Genomic DNA, 14,423 nt, shown 5'->3' with positions numbered 1-14,423 from the left:
GGCCTCAGCTCTCCTTTGTCATCGATAGTTGATGAAACTGCGTCCTGTATTTACTGAGGCGCCAGAAGTTTTATCTGCTTATTCTTATTCCGATGTTATGATTATGCAGATGAAATGTAGAAATAGTTCAAACATATGTGACACATATTACATGTTTTCTGAATCCAAATCCCCATCACTGCCCCGTACCTTCTAAATCTAGATTTTTAACCGTCTGCATGGCTCTCCGTTTGAAGTAGCAAATCTTTTTCAACATCACTTTTCCTCTGACAGGTTGACAAATACATCCTGCGATCAAGTCTTTTTTTTTTTTCCTTTTTTATCCAGCACGGCTCGTAAAAGAAGCAGGTGAAAAGAGAAAAGGCCACTGGGTTTGATCCCCGGCTTTGCGCAGAATCAATAAAGAGCATCCACCGACTTCAGTGCAGCAACTTCTGCAACTTCTGTTCTTCTCGGAGGAGTTTCGTTCTCTGTGAAGTTCCCTCTTGCTCTCCCGAAAGTTCAGCCATGATGTTTCTTATTCTTGTTGGTGGGGAACGTTTCTTTTCCATTCATTTTTATTTCATTATTGACAAAGTCAGTTGTGGGTTGGAGGGGTTTGCAGAAAAATTTCTATTTCCTGAACTTTTTGACAGGCTGTCACATTACCGCCACGAAACATTTTAAGGATTTTATGGAAATAGAGGGACGCACAGTAGAAAATAATTGTGAAGTAGAAAAATAAAACAGCACCTTGTTTCCCTTTTTTTGATTGCAAACAAATATACATATCTTAAAAGGTTGGTGTGTAGCTTTGGTTCCTTTCTGAGTCAATTACAACAGTCTTACATCAGAGGTACAATGTCTATGAAAGCTATTTATAAATACAAGTAATTCATGAGAAACATAAATTTGAAAATTTTGACAAAAAAAATGTCAAAGTTTTTGTAAAAAGAAAAAAATTAAGGGGTCCTCACAGAACCCCTTTTAATATCAAAGTGAAAACCAACTTCTGCAAAATAATGTAAATTAAATAAAAATATTTTACATAAAAAAAGTGACTGCATGAATTGTCCACACACTGTTAGGTGACAGACTTAACTTAACAGAGGTCCATCCAATCGGCGCTAGTCGTCTCACAATGAGTGGAATTGAGATAATTTGTTAATAATTGTCATTTTGTTGGAGTTACTTCTCAGATTGAGTTTTTTTTTGGTAAAAAACAAAAAAAAAGCTACATTTTCTATTCACATCCAAGGGAGTGAATACTGTTTCAGAGCCGGTATGTATTTGCATCCTAAAGTTTTATCAATTCTTCTTTGCAAAACAGACACATATTTCTTAAAATAACAAATTATACATGTGTCTGTTAAAAAGTAGCTCCAAAAAATGGCAAAACTGCAAAATCCACCCCGCATCAACTGCCAGCGCTGAAAGGCCAGATTTGCTCCTTTCCAGAATTGCAAACTGGTGGACGCATAAAATAATTCAGAGTGCAACCAGTTGCCTCCAGGCCACTTTGGACAATCCTTGTCTAAACCCTTCCAATGTAACTCTGGCTGTATTGTTGCTCAAAAATTAAACTCTTCTCAAAACACACTGACTTATTTCAGCTTCATTTTTACAGAAAATCTGATCAGCTTCTGTGTGAAAAAAAGAAGAAAAACAAAACATCTTGTACGCATTTACTGTGGCCCCTATGTGACATTCGGCAAAACGAATGTCACATAAAAGAAGTGCATCCACAAAATAGCACTGGAGAATTAAAGAAATGAAATAACAATACACCATACATGTGTAATAATAGGATGATTATTTTTGCCTTTTGCAGTCAGCATTCACATAACCCGCACATTAAAAGGACTTCACATTTCACCTATTGATAAAGAAAGGCAGATCGCAGCACAAAATCTTTTATAAGATGGAGACAGTAGAACTGGAGGTGGCAAAGTGCCACCACCTCTAAACTACCTTTAAATGGGCATCAAACCTGGGAGCTCTTTGAAATCTATGCATAGTTAACGTAATGTCAAATGGCCACACATTGCTGACCTCAGTTCTTTCACTGCAGCGCCCTCATCCAATTATGCCGTGATAGATTTAGTGGTTGAGTCGGATGCTTTGATTGTGATTTGATGAGCCAGATAATGTGCTTTAGGCTCTTGTGGAGATCTTGTTCTTATGGGTGTCATCGAGGCACATAGTGCTTATGCCTGCTTGAGCAATGCAACATAATAAATGCCTGGAGGAAGGTTTCTGTGCCGTGACTCCAGTGCTTCATGGTGCCATTTTTTTTTTTTTTTTTTTTTTGCAACAATGGCAAATTTGAATGTACCTACTCCGACGTCCCAACAATTGGGAGGTCATCTTGGGTTTTGGAATAAGTGGAACTTTGATTTAAAAAAGTTTACCAATGGGACTGATGCACATGTTGATTGAATGAAATATAAAGAGGTGTTTTTGTCGATGTGTACATTACCGCTTAGGAGGCAGACGCCGGTACATCTAGATTAAAACCATCGTTTCCTCCGGGGGCAGCCCATGGTTACCGTCTCCTCACTGCTGGGTGTTTCTCCGTAAGAGAGTGCATCTGGTTGTAAATAATTTACATCTGCAAATATGAATGGTCTTCTGTTGGTTAAGAGCTTGTATGGCGGGGGGAAAAAACACATGCACATGTTGTCATTCTTCATCTTATACATCTATTGTTAGTTCAATGTAATTTGCATCAGAGGACTTAAGATGTTGTTCTCACAATATGACACAGATACTTATTGGATCATTATTTTTAGATGCTTTCAGTTCATGACTAGAGAACTGAAAGCATTCTTTAGCTCCCAGAGAGCTGCACTTCAAAAATGTGGATAATTGCAAATATCCTTCCACTCACTGTAAGTTCTCAAACTTTGTCACTTTCTGTCTTCTGGTCGTGGTATAATGTGTGTGTTGAGTCTCGGGCAGCACTTGGAAAATTTTTTAGAGCGCACTGAGTTGAGCCCGGAGCAAAAGTCTCACCAATAGACTTGCGATATAACTGTCTATTTTTGTTTGGAGAGTGACCCCCGTAATTCCCTTCAACCTTCCTCTTTCGGAAAAACGAGTCTCTTAAAATTAACCTTCCAATGTTAAAATTTTGCAAACCTAAATAAATCTAACGTAAACCATGCTCAGTGACTCGTAAAGCACATTACTTGTACAACAGTGGTTGTGCTGGGATAACATTTGGGGCATCAGTGGTGTTAATATTGTTTGTGTGGAGGCTTGGGCCACGTCACAGAAGAGTGAGTACCTGGCTGGAAACCTACCGTTCTGCTGACTGTGTGCAGTGGGTGTTGGACTGGCTCATTCCTCTTGACTTTCTTGGGTGGTACTGTGCCCTGCTCCCCTCTGTCCTTTTGAATGCACTTGTGGCACAATGATCCTCGTACGGCTCTGGGGTTGGAGGCACTGCAGGATTCTCCTCATGGCCTAGCAGGTGCTTCTGGCTTAGCATGTTGGCATGGATCATGTGGTTCAGCGGCCTGTGCCTTGTTCACCTGGGAGCTGCTGCACATGTGCTTTGATACGGACCTATAGTCTTGGGCATATGGCTGTCCTGTGCCTGTTGTCTTTTAGCAAACAATACATTGCAATTCAATTGACAGGCAAACATTTTCCCATTGTTTTCTGCGTATGGAAGATGGGATAAGTGCAATAACGCTTCCTCCTCCCAGTAAGTGCCTGAAGAACCTCCAAAGGGAGGGTTCCTCCCTCGGCTGCTATATCTGTAAGGTTGAGCCCCAGGCTTAATTTCTTCACAATGATTCACATTCAATGAGGTAAGGAGATTGTTGGAACATAAAGAGACCAATAAACCGAGCGCTTAGCTATTCGGCTCAGCTCTTTCTTCAACATACCAGCGAAGCGCCAATGTTTTTACCAACGACTCACGCAATTTGTCGGTTCATCTCCTGCTCTGTCTTGCTCTATTCTAACATCACTCTTGAAGAAGACACCAATGTAGATACCATGAAATCCCTTCTACAAGAAGGGATAAGTGACAAAGTCAAATCCTGGATGGAAATGAGCTTTACTTGTGGAAAGAATGCAGACAAAAGTCTAGTGATTGGTTATACAAGCACAACCCTAAAAAAGTCCTACATTGCCTTGCAAAAGTATCCCTAACCCTGAAAGTTGACCTATCACATAAATTCGATTGGCGTAAATGGTTTTAATGTGACAAAGCGTGAGAAATTTTCAGAGATACCTACTACTCACAGAGACCATTCATGAAGGTCTTCCTCAGATTTCACTGCCACCAGATTATCGGCATCCTGTGCAGCTTCTGCAAAGAAGCCTCAAAGTCCTCATCTCAGCCTTTCCCTCACCTAAGATGAGGCTCACTCCAATTATCCATAGCAGTCTTTGCTCATGCTTTAAAATCATAGTAAAACGAGTAATTTTAACTGATAAGCGCAAATGTTCTTGAGTTAAAAAAAAAACAAAACAAAAAAACATCTGTTTAGGCGGACTGAGCAGCCGGCTTCTCCACTCAGATGCCTACGGAGGCCGGATGTCTGACGTACAGTGGACAGATGTGTAACCAATGAGCTCATCGCCAATCAGCATGGAGAATATGAAACATGCAACACAATCAGTTCTGTAATATATTTAGCACCCCATAGGTTAACTTCAAATCTGTAAAAAAAAAAAAAAAAGATAAACGTCAATGAAATAAATGTGCCACGTGGTTTCTTTAAATAAAAAGTGAAGAATATTGCATCACTTCAGTCGTGTTCAGTTCGCTGTGGTGCAAAAGCTTTGGAAACCTGGCAGTTCGGTGGAAACTGCTAGGTGTGCCAACAGATGTGGATGTGCTAACAGAAAGTAACATGCGGACAGATTAACTGCGATTGGCTGTTTGCGTTTATGTTAAAGTCTGAAGGTCAGCAAGCAGCTGTTGTTGCAGAAAAGCCCCGAACCGCAACATACGGCATGCATTCACAGAACAGCCTCTTTTATTCCACTATAATTGTATCTGTTCTTCCTGATTTGGAGTTCATTAAAATTTGTGGGGGGAAAAAAAAAACAAACCTTCTGTGTTGCTATGAAAAAATGTCATAATTCAGTGAAGTAGCATGAATGCTACAGTTGGGTAATAGAAAAAACCCCACTTATTTGCCACGGTAGTTAAGTAATTTGTGTCGCTAGTTTCTGAATTCTAAAAACCTGTGACACTTTTTATGCATCTGCATTTTTTTGTCTTTAATTTTAACTTTGAATTTTTTGGTGACCTGCTTTTCATAAGTGCATGTTCTACAAATCAGCATAAAAACGTAATTGTTCAAATTTGTCTGCCCACACAGACCAGCGGGCCACAGTGTAGTTCCCCACCATCAGTGTGTGGATATATGGGTGAATGTCTGATTGTGGTGTAACGAGCTTTAGAGTCCCCTGACTTGACAAATTCAGTCCAGCTGCTAATCATTTGTTTGTCTCTTTCCTCTTTTGAAATGTTTTTTTTTTTTTTTCCCCCATCCTGGAAAAGCTAGAATGTAATCATCACTAGTTGTGATTTTTCTTCGTAGTTTTTTGCCAACATCAGTAATAATATTACCTACGCCTCTGACACAGCAGCTTTCTTGATACGGTGTGAATGGTCTGCACAGGTCCCCCTTAATGGTGAAACCATTTAAAAAATATCACTCTGCCCTTCACATATCCGACTCATCAGTTTTCGTAATGTGTCCCCGTGCCGTAAAATGGATGGTTACGTTTTTGCCTTCCTGCATTTTACTTCAAACATAATTTTATGATGATGAATCTAATGAAAAAAAATGATCATTTACATACTACTGTGTGGTAGACATTTAAAGTTTTGTTGTGTATGTAAGTTTAAGCTAAGCGTACCACTAAGAGGTAATTCAAACGCCAAGATTGGAAATACAATGTGCGCCATAAATAACAGACCCACATTTCCGTAACGGGGTAATCAGTAATATTTTACTGCCCGGTTGCACAAAATGATCATAATATATCTGGGCTGGGTTGATAGAATTATTGATCAATTTCAGAGAGTCAACACAACTCATCGGATTTCCACTCTGTTCTGGAGCCGACGCTTTCTCCTCCCTGGCATTAAGTTTTCTCTCTTCGGTTTTCTTGAGTTCTTACGAGTCCGAACGTAAAAAAAAAAAATAATAAAAAAAAGGACAGTCTTGAGATCAAATTAAGAGGCTGTTAGAAGCAGGTTTAAAGTGTTTAAAGTACTGGTTTTTACAACTGCGAAAGTGGAAACAGTCTTAGAACGACTCTAGACGAGCCGTGTCCACGTTCCCGGTGCTAAAGCAGTCTAAGGTGAGCACAAAGACACGAAAATATACCTGAAACAAAATTTTAAAGCGGTTGTTTATTGCCAGTCAGGCCTTGGTAGAGAAAGAATTTTACTGAACATATGAGTCATGGTTGACTGGTTTGGGCGAGACCTGTTCACCGTGTTCCCTGCGGACCAGTAGAGATAAACACTGACCTTCAGCTGGCCTTAGAGGGCATAGTGAATTATGTCATTGTTTGTCGGATATTTAGACTTTAAAATCTGAGCTGAAACTTTAAATGACCCGACATTTAACCTTTCGTATTTTGGATTGCTTAGGTTTTTACAAAATGTCCCTTTGATTCATTAAATGCATTTAAAACTTTTTTCAGTTTTATTAGCCTCCAAAGTTGTAGTTCGGACTTTCTAATTAGCTACTATTAGCAAAAGCAGTTAGCTCCGTATCAATTAACATGAGCACAAACTGAGGTTGTACAGGCCTACACTTGTTCCAATTATTCAATGTAAAAGTGTTAAGATTCACAGCAGCCATGTTTGATATGTTGAATATGTAGACAAACAAAAACCAGTTAAATTAGAAACCAGTGTTCCCAGACACACTGTCTGTTAAAGACATTCACACAATAATAGTCAATGAACAGAACTCATTCTGCATTTCTTGGTTATTTAGAATAAGCGGCAGCAGGACGTTAGGTTGGCAGAGCAGGTATTTTCCTTTGTGATGCCGCAACATGCGCTCACCGCCGGGAGCAGCCACGCACATCCGGAACGTAATTCGCTTACCGCCGGGGAGCTCGTCGGAGCAGCCCAAGGTTAAAAGCATTTCTTAAGCATTTCTCTTTGTTTAGTGGCTTGTAAGAACATTTTCACGGGCTGAGACGAGGCCCGCACCCGTGTTTCTCTGCTGTGCGGAATTTGTTAACTTTCTGCCCCTTTGCGATCTCATTCATACGCAATCTGCCACAAGGAGGGTATTTTTGGCTCGGGCCACGCTGATCCGAACTCCCAGCAACAGCTGCAGAGGCCCACTCCGGGGGGAACGGAGGTGTGGGCACGTACGCCGGCGTGTGCATGTGTTTGTTTCTGTGGCGGGCTGCAGCCAGGGGACTCGGGCCGTCTCAAAGCAGCTGCGCTACTCTTTTGGAGAAGTGGCCTTGCGTTGAGGTGAAGGAATTAATCGGGTTATAAGGAGCGCGCTCCGTTCAGATCTGGGTTTGCTTCCGTTTGTGAAACAGAAAGAAGGAGGGACGTCTTCTTGGCGTTTAAATACGCTGCACGACTAACCTCACGCAACGCATACAGTAATAATTCATTGAGCTCGATCGACTGTTAAGTGGTTTATGCCGTAATTAGGCCCGTGATGCATACACTATAATCAGACATTAGTAATAACTCCAGGACTGGCTGGCTTGTTTTCTCCCTCTCTGAGATGGTCAGTGCTGAATTAGGCGCACTTGAAGCCTGATTATGCATTCTTCCGTAATGCAGCCTTCAGTGGTCACTAATTTAGAAACAGAATCCTCCCCAGGGCTTCTTTCTGCTTTGCTTGGTATATACGGTCTCCCGTACAGATGATTCACCTTGCGTCCTGAGCACGCGCGCGGGAGGGGAGGAGAAGGGGGCCTGCAAACACACAGGCAGATCCTTCCGCGTTGGGCTCCGGGCCTCCATATTTCCTCCTGGCGAGCCACGCGCTTTCACACTGGGCAGCAGCGTCGTGCCGCCCAGAACGGAGCGGCACATCGCTGCGGGCGAGCCGAGGCCTTCTCTCACGGTGTCAACCCAAATGTAAACTAATCTGTCAACCTAAATGTGCATGGCTTGGTTTTCTGCACGTCTCAGAGACCGGAGGTTGGGGAAAAAAAACAAACAAAAAAAAAACAAATACACTGTACAGTATCAAGCAACTGCAAGAGCAGAGCTGGGCTGAAGGGTCTGGGAAGCAAAACGAAAATGTGCAGCACAGGAGATTGCTGAGCAGCCCAGGTGTAGAGGGGTTTCTACAGACCAGGTAACGGTTAGCATGACGTTCCAATCCAAACGTGGGTGTTTTTTTTTTTTTTTTTTTTATGCTCTGTAGCTTTTGGGTCCGACCAGAAATGAACCCAAACCACGTTTGAGGATGACTGTGGCCTACTTGTTTTTTTGTTTTTTTTTATCTGTGTTGACGTTTCTGAGATGTGTGAAGTATGGCCAGCATCACCTTTCCCTTGAGTACCCTGTGGTTATTTGTGTGTGAAGATCGGTCCTGGGTGCGTAAAATGTGGCACATTTGTGCCTTCCGATCTCATCTGACGGAGCTGAGAAAAAACCCTGGTGAGAAAAACTGTGCCAAGCTGTGCAGATGTGCAACTCTCCCCCGGGGGAGGGGGTTGGAGTCATTTTGCACGCGCACCTCGCTGATTTCCCAACTGAGAGCGACTTTGGAACCAGAGGTTCTGACCTGAGAGCCCTCACGCAGATCTTCTTCCATCTTGGGAGAACGGGATGGACGCTATACAGTAAGAGTGTCCAACCTGTCGGGTGCAGAAGCCCTCTGTTTCAGTATTGTTGCTTCAGTTTTCAGTTTCAGAGATTGGCATTATCCGATAGGTGCCAAAATGCACCGAGTTGTTTTGTAAAGAAAAAAAAAAACACAAACACTTTTGTCCCAAGATTTTCAAATGTACTAGAGACATAACCTAGGATAATGTGGACAGTGTGCCACACTTGTTTTATTCGGAAAAATGTTTGCAACATTTTTCTTTCACTTTACACGCACTGCTTTTGTGGTAGCCTATCTAGCACCAAAAAAAAATTGCAATATGTGCAACTGTCTGCACATCTTTGGTTTTATAACAGCCAGAGAAGTTAAAAAGAATACAAGAAAAACTTGTAATTGACTTAACCAAAAGTGCAGTAATGTCGCTGCGTTGCTCTTTATTGCCGTCACTCGTCTGTTCCGAATAAAACATCAGTTTGTCAACTTGTGTAAAAATCAAACAGAGGGAAGCTGCGTTCCCCGGAATAAGTCGTATGCAGCGGGGAGGGTTTACGAAGCATAACCAGTTTAAAAAGATTGTCCACACGCGGTGCAGAAGTTAATAACAGAAGAAACGTTCACCGATCCTTGTTTTTTTTTTTTTTTGCTTAGAGGGTCTGTTTTTGTTTGAAGAAAGAAATTAAACTGCTGACATGTCCTTTTGTCCCGCCACTGTATAAGCTCTTGTGCAATCAGAACCTCACAGACGGGACTGATTTATGAAACAAGCTCCTACTGCCAGGAGGTATTGATAGACCACTCGTCAGGCCGCATCTCACTGGCAGTATCGACTGCGCTGTATTTCAGCGCGGGGAGGCAAGGCTGTGACCTCAGACACTGCTGTGGATTGCTTGACTGTCACTTGCTTTACATCAACAGTCCATCACAGCTCCTCTCTTGGAGCGCTGTCGTCAACATAAGATCACTCATTCTGCAGTTTTTTTTTGTTTTTTTTTTGTTAATTGTAACCAATACTTTCCAGATAAATGATCCTTAAGCATTTGCATAAATATGCATAACGGTGAGATTTACGTGCAGCGTTTCATCTGCAAGCTTGTGCAGGTGCAAATAATCCTTGTCACAAAGCAACGGCTGCAGAATCATTACGTAGAGACCCATAACGCACCATGTTCCTCATTTCCACCCCCCAAGACCTACAGATGCACCGAGTGTTCATTTTAGAGGTAAGAGCAATTTTGTAAAGTAGGATATTAAAGCAAAAATTTTTATAAACACTACAAACACTTGAGCAAGAGACAACAACAACAACAACAAAAACTAAAAGCCAGTTGTTAGAAACAGCATTTCAGCTCAAACAGGTTGTGGATCATTTGATCAAAGTTCTGAAAAGTCCAAATCTCCACAGAAATACTTACGTTGTTTTCTGTTAGACGTTTAAGTCTCTCATAATCCCACGATTTCAAAGGCAAGAAGTCTTTCTGCTTTTGAACGTGACAGGATTGTAGAGGCCCGTAACCGAGTCCTCTCCCCGATGATCCATCACTGCAGAGGTTAAATGTTATAAGGCAGTCATTTTAAATGTCTCCAAAAGACCCTTTGGGTTATGGAACAAAAAAAATAATAAAGAAAGAAATACTTTATAACTAGACTTTCAGCTGCACTGAACCACTTTTTTATGGGGGAAGGAAAAAAAAGAGAGGGTAGAGCATTAATAGGAGCTATATCTCTATCAATAACTTCGTCCTTGAAAGAGGGAAAGTGAAGAAGCACCAAGTCGGGAATGTATTTCTAGGGATATGAAGCACAGAAATTGTACAAAGTGTTAATAGCAGCAACAGCTCCATTAATGAGTCCTCCCAGGAATGAGATGGAGAAACCAAGAGAGGTTACAAAATCAGTAGTAGCAATGATTGTAAATGACGCGGAGATGAAGATTGATAGGAGAAATAGCAAAGTTTGGAAATGTAGATGCCATGTTAAGCCTTCTAACCCACAGCAGGACAGACTCAGATCAGATTTGTATGCTTTAAAAAAAAAAGAAGAAATAAACAATAATACCTGAAAGAAAAGGTAAACATTTGAGGATTTAATTCTATGACTACAGGAGGCACATCTTATGCTAGAAGATAAAAAAACAACAACAACAACAACAACAAAAAACAGATTTTCAGCAGAAACCTTGTTGGTGTTTGTCAAAACCACAATATGGCGATCGTAGCTTGGGAAAACAGGTGGATGAAATGCTGCCGTGTTCTTAAGATGTACAATTCAGCGGGTCGTTATCATTCGTATCCCCCATATATCACAAGCATTGCTTAACTCGACTGCAGGGAGTGAAATATGTCTCACTCGACAGCAGTCGCATCCACAAGAGACCCCCGGCCCCCTCGTGATGCCAGCTGATAAACTCGCAGCACAGCAGCTTTTGGCAAAGTCTTGGAATAAGATGTGACAGCTGATTAACACATCCACATTCCAGCCAGAGCTTCACACTTTGTTGTAAGACAACAGAAACACAGAAATATGGAAATGAAAGACAAACAATCGGAGATTTATATTAGCCAAACTGGCCTAAAGTGAGCCAACGTTAGGCGTTCGTGCATTTCGCTGTCATCGCAGAGATGCTGCAATTAAAACTAAAGGCAGCGCAGCAGGGCCTCAGTGCTCTGAATCGGAGGAAGTTCTGGGGATAAAACTCCACAGAATGCTTTCTGACCATGCAAACTTGATGATAAAACTGACTGAAATTAATTTGTAAAGAAAGCATACCAATAAGGCAATGTGTCAAACCACTTAAGAGGACACAAAAGCAACTTTAAAGACTGAAAAAACTTGGAAAATTACTAACTCCGGGCTAGAAGTTTAAGAGAAACATCTCACCTCGTCTCTTTTTCCCCCCTCTTTCAAACAGTCAGAAAACCAGGTTAAAGCTGCGGATGGTTGCCAAACCAAGAAAATCTGCCCAAATAAGCCTGCACTCATTTTCACGCCTTTGTATATGAAGACAACGATCATGTTGAAGCGCTAAAAGGGTAGTTCCTGTTTTAATATGGTGGAGTACAATTTTCTGTCATGTTACAAACAGCAGTAGTTGCCTTACTGTGAATTTATAGAAAGGTGAAGCTTGTTAGGTCTGATCCGTTAGCTGATTGAAAAATCTTATATCTGTTGCACACAGAGAAATGTTAGTGGATATTAAACCTGTTAGGATAAGTTTCAAATGACGACACGATCTGGAAAAAAACCACAATAACTTAATGCCATGGCACCAACGTCCCTGCTATGCAGACGTCAACCCATGCACCTTCACCTGAGAAAAGTACAACAAACTTCATAATGGTCTCTAATGATATATAGTAAAATAGCTTAAAAAAACAACAACAACTTTGTAATGGATAACTGATTAGTCGTAAGCCATCCATAGGTCTTGAAAGTTATACACTTTTACAAAATCGCTGGAAATCGACCTTTGCGAGGAAAACATCAACGATTTTAGGACCTCATCAAATCATCTACTTAAAACTAAGCAGAAACACACAGTGATGACAAATTCCATATTGTGATCAACACAGAGATTACACCTTCCAAAGTGTTAAAACCTGATTTCAGATACGACCAACTATTTGTGTCCCTTTGAAGTCAATATCCGTAAACTGTGTCTTTGTGCATTCTGATCACATCCCGACATCCCTGTGTGTTTAAACGTGCTAGCAGCTGCTCCCATGTATTTTGCACGATGCAGGTCTGCATGAAGGACTGCACGGTTTGCCGACTGGTGTCTCCATTACCGTTTGTTTAGGCGCCGCTCTGCAAAGCGTGACAAGCAGAGCCTCCACCTGGCCCCGTCGGGTACACCTGCTCCATCACCGGCAGTTGACATGCAGGACTCCGACTGTTGCCATAGGGAACGGGGCGGCTGAGCAAAACAGTTTCTGTTGGGGGCAGTCTGGAGGACCGCGGGTGAGCACTTAGCTCCTCGGGGTTACCGGCATCTGTCGACGTCGGTCCGCGGGTCTGGCACCAAAAAAACCCTCCACGTAATTAACGTCGACACTTCATACGCCATTGTTAGGCTCGCGGCCTGCTTATTCTTTAACGGTGTGTATTAAATATGAGGCCGTGCATCAGTCTGCACATTCGCCTCCGTCGTACATTTCTGTCTCCTGTTCATGTTTCATGTGAGCGCCTCCTCAGGATCCCCACCTCCCCCCCTTCATGTTGGTACCATTATAGCTCCTATGACTGTCTCCACTGCTGTGTTTTTGTGCACATAATGTCAGACGCTTCCACTGACAGCATATGTTTGCACTGCCTGGCTGTGCGACAGGAAGGAATCCCTAAAGTGGAATTGAAGGCAGGTCTTTTTTTTTTTCTTCTTCTTTTCAAGACGGAATGTTACTGCAGTTGAAACGATAAAAATGAAGAGACGGCTAACTGCTCAGGCACTCGGTGACTCACGGCGATACTGGCTGATTGATTTAGTGAAGACAGTGATAAGACTTCAAATGAATGCCGTTGTGTACAAGACTTTAATAACTTAAGACCTTCACAAATGTCATCTAACTTATATAAGGGGGGGCAAATATATTCAGAGGTACATTTTGTTGGATAAAACCACAGTAGTGAAGTCATAAACTAAGTTGGTAGTACAGCTTGTGTTTCATAAGAGGGTGCCAGACTGCAGCTATATAGAGTACGGAACGTACCCGTAAATTTGCATTTCTCAGCAGGATCCAGTAAAGACGGGATGAGGCTGGGACGGGGGAGGCGGCGGCGGGGGGGGATGGGGAAACCCCCGTGAATCTAACAAAGCCCACAGAAACTTTCAGGCTCGTGAAAGTGGGCCTCACAGTGGCGGTGAATCGAATGGCATTCAGACCGTGTCTCACGAGTGAGGCGTGGGTTAGAGCAGAATTACTCTCCAACAGCACGCTCATTGGTTCAGAGAGGAAAAGACGGCTCAATCCACTTGTGGCGGGGGGATGGAGGGGGGAACGGAAGAACGAAAGGGGGGAGGCGAGAGGGGGACGAGCGTGGAGAGAGGAGAGGATCCAGGAGAGGAAGCAGGCGAGAACGGAGACCTCCACAGAGCAGCTGGAGAGGAAGTGTGGTGAGAAAAAAATAAAAAAATCCAGAAAATTGGACATGAACAACTGCGATGATGAGATGAGAGCGCCAAAGGTGTACGAGACGGAAGAAAAGGCGGCGTTAGACAATGAAGGCTTGAAATATAGTTGCCATGGAGATGAGCAAGTCCCCCAAGCCTCGTCATTTTTTTCTGACTCCTCCCCTCGTCGCTGGGGATAAAAATAGACATGAGCAGAGAACAAAGAGCTATTTAAAATAAAAACAGAAAGAAAGCAAAGAAGACTGGTTGTAAGGAAAGTACGTTTAGAAGTGCAATGTAATTTCTGCATCAGTGTTTGATTAAGAAGTCAGGCAATGTGACATGAACAGTGGAGCTGAGAGTCAAATACATGTTGACTGCTTGTCAACAAAAAAAAAGCATCTTTATATCAAAGCCGCATGAGCAGAGAGACTTACTGTCTGCTTTGTCTGTGCTCAATTTTGTAATTTTATTTATGTTTTCTTTGCTTTCGCCCCTCCCCCCCCCGACGGCCGCGCCCTCCCTGCCGCCACTTTGCTGCT

The sequence above is a fragment of the Poecilia latipinna genome, unplaced genomic scaffold, assembly GCF_001443285.1.
Source record: "Poecilia latipinna isolate Pla-1442-1.1 unplaced genomic scaffold, P_latipinna-1.0 Scaffold333, whole genome shotgun sequence".
In the NCBI taxonomy this organism is placed as follows: Eukaryota; Metazoa; Chordata; class Actinopteri; order Cyprinodontiformes; family Poeciliidae; genus Poecilia; species Poecilia latipinna.
Note: the sequence above shows the minus strand (reverse complement) of the source record.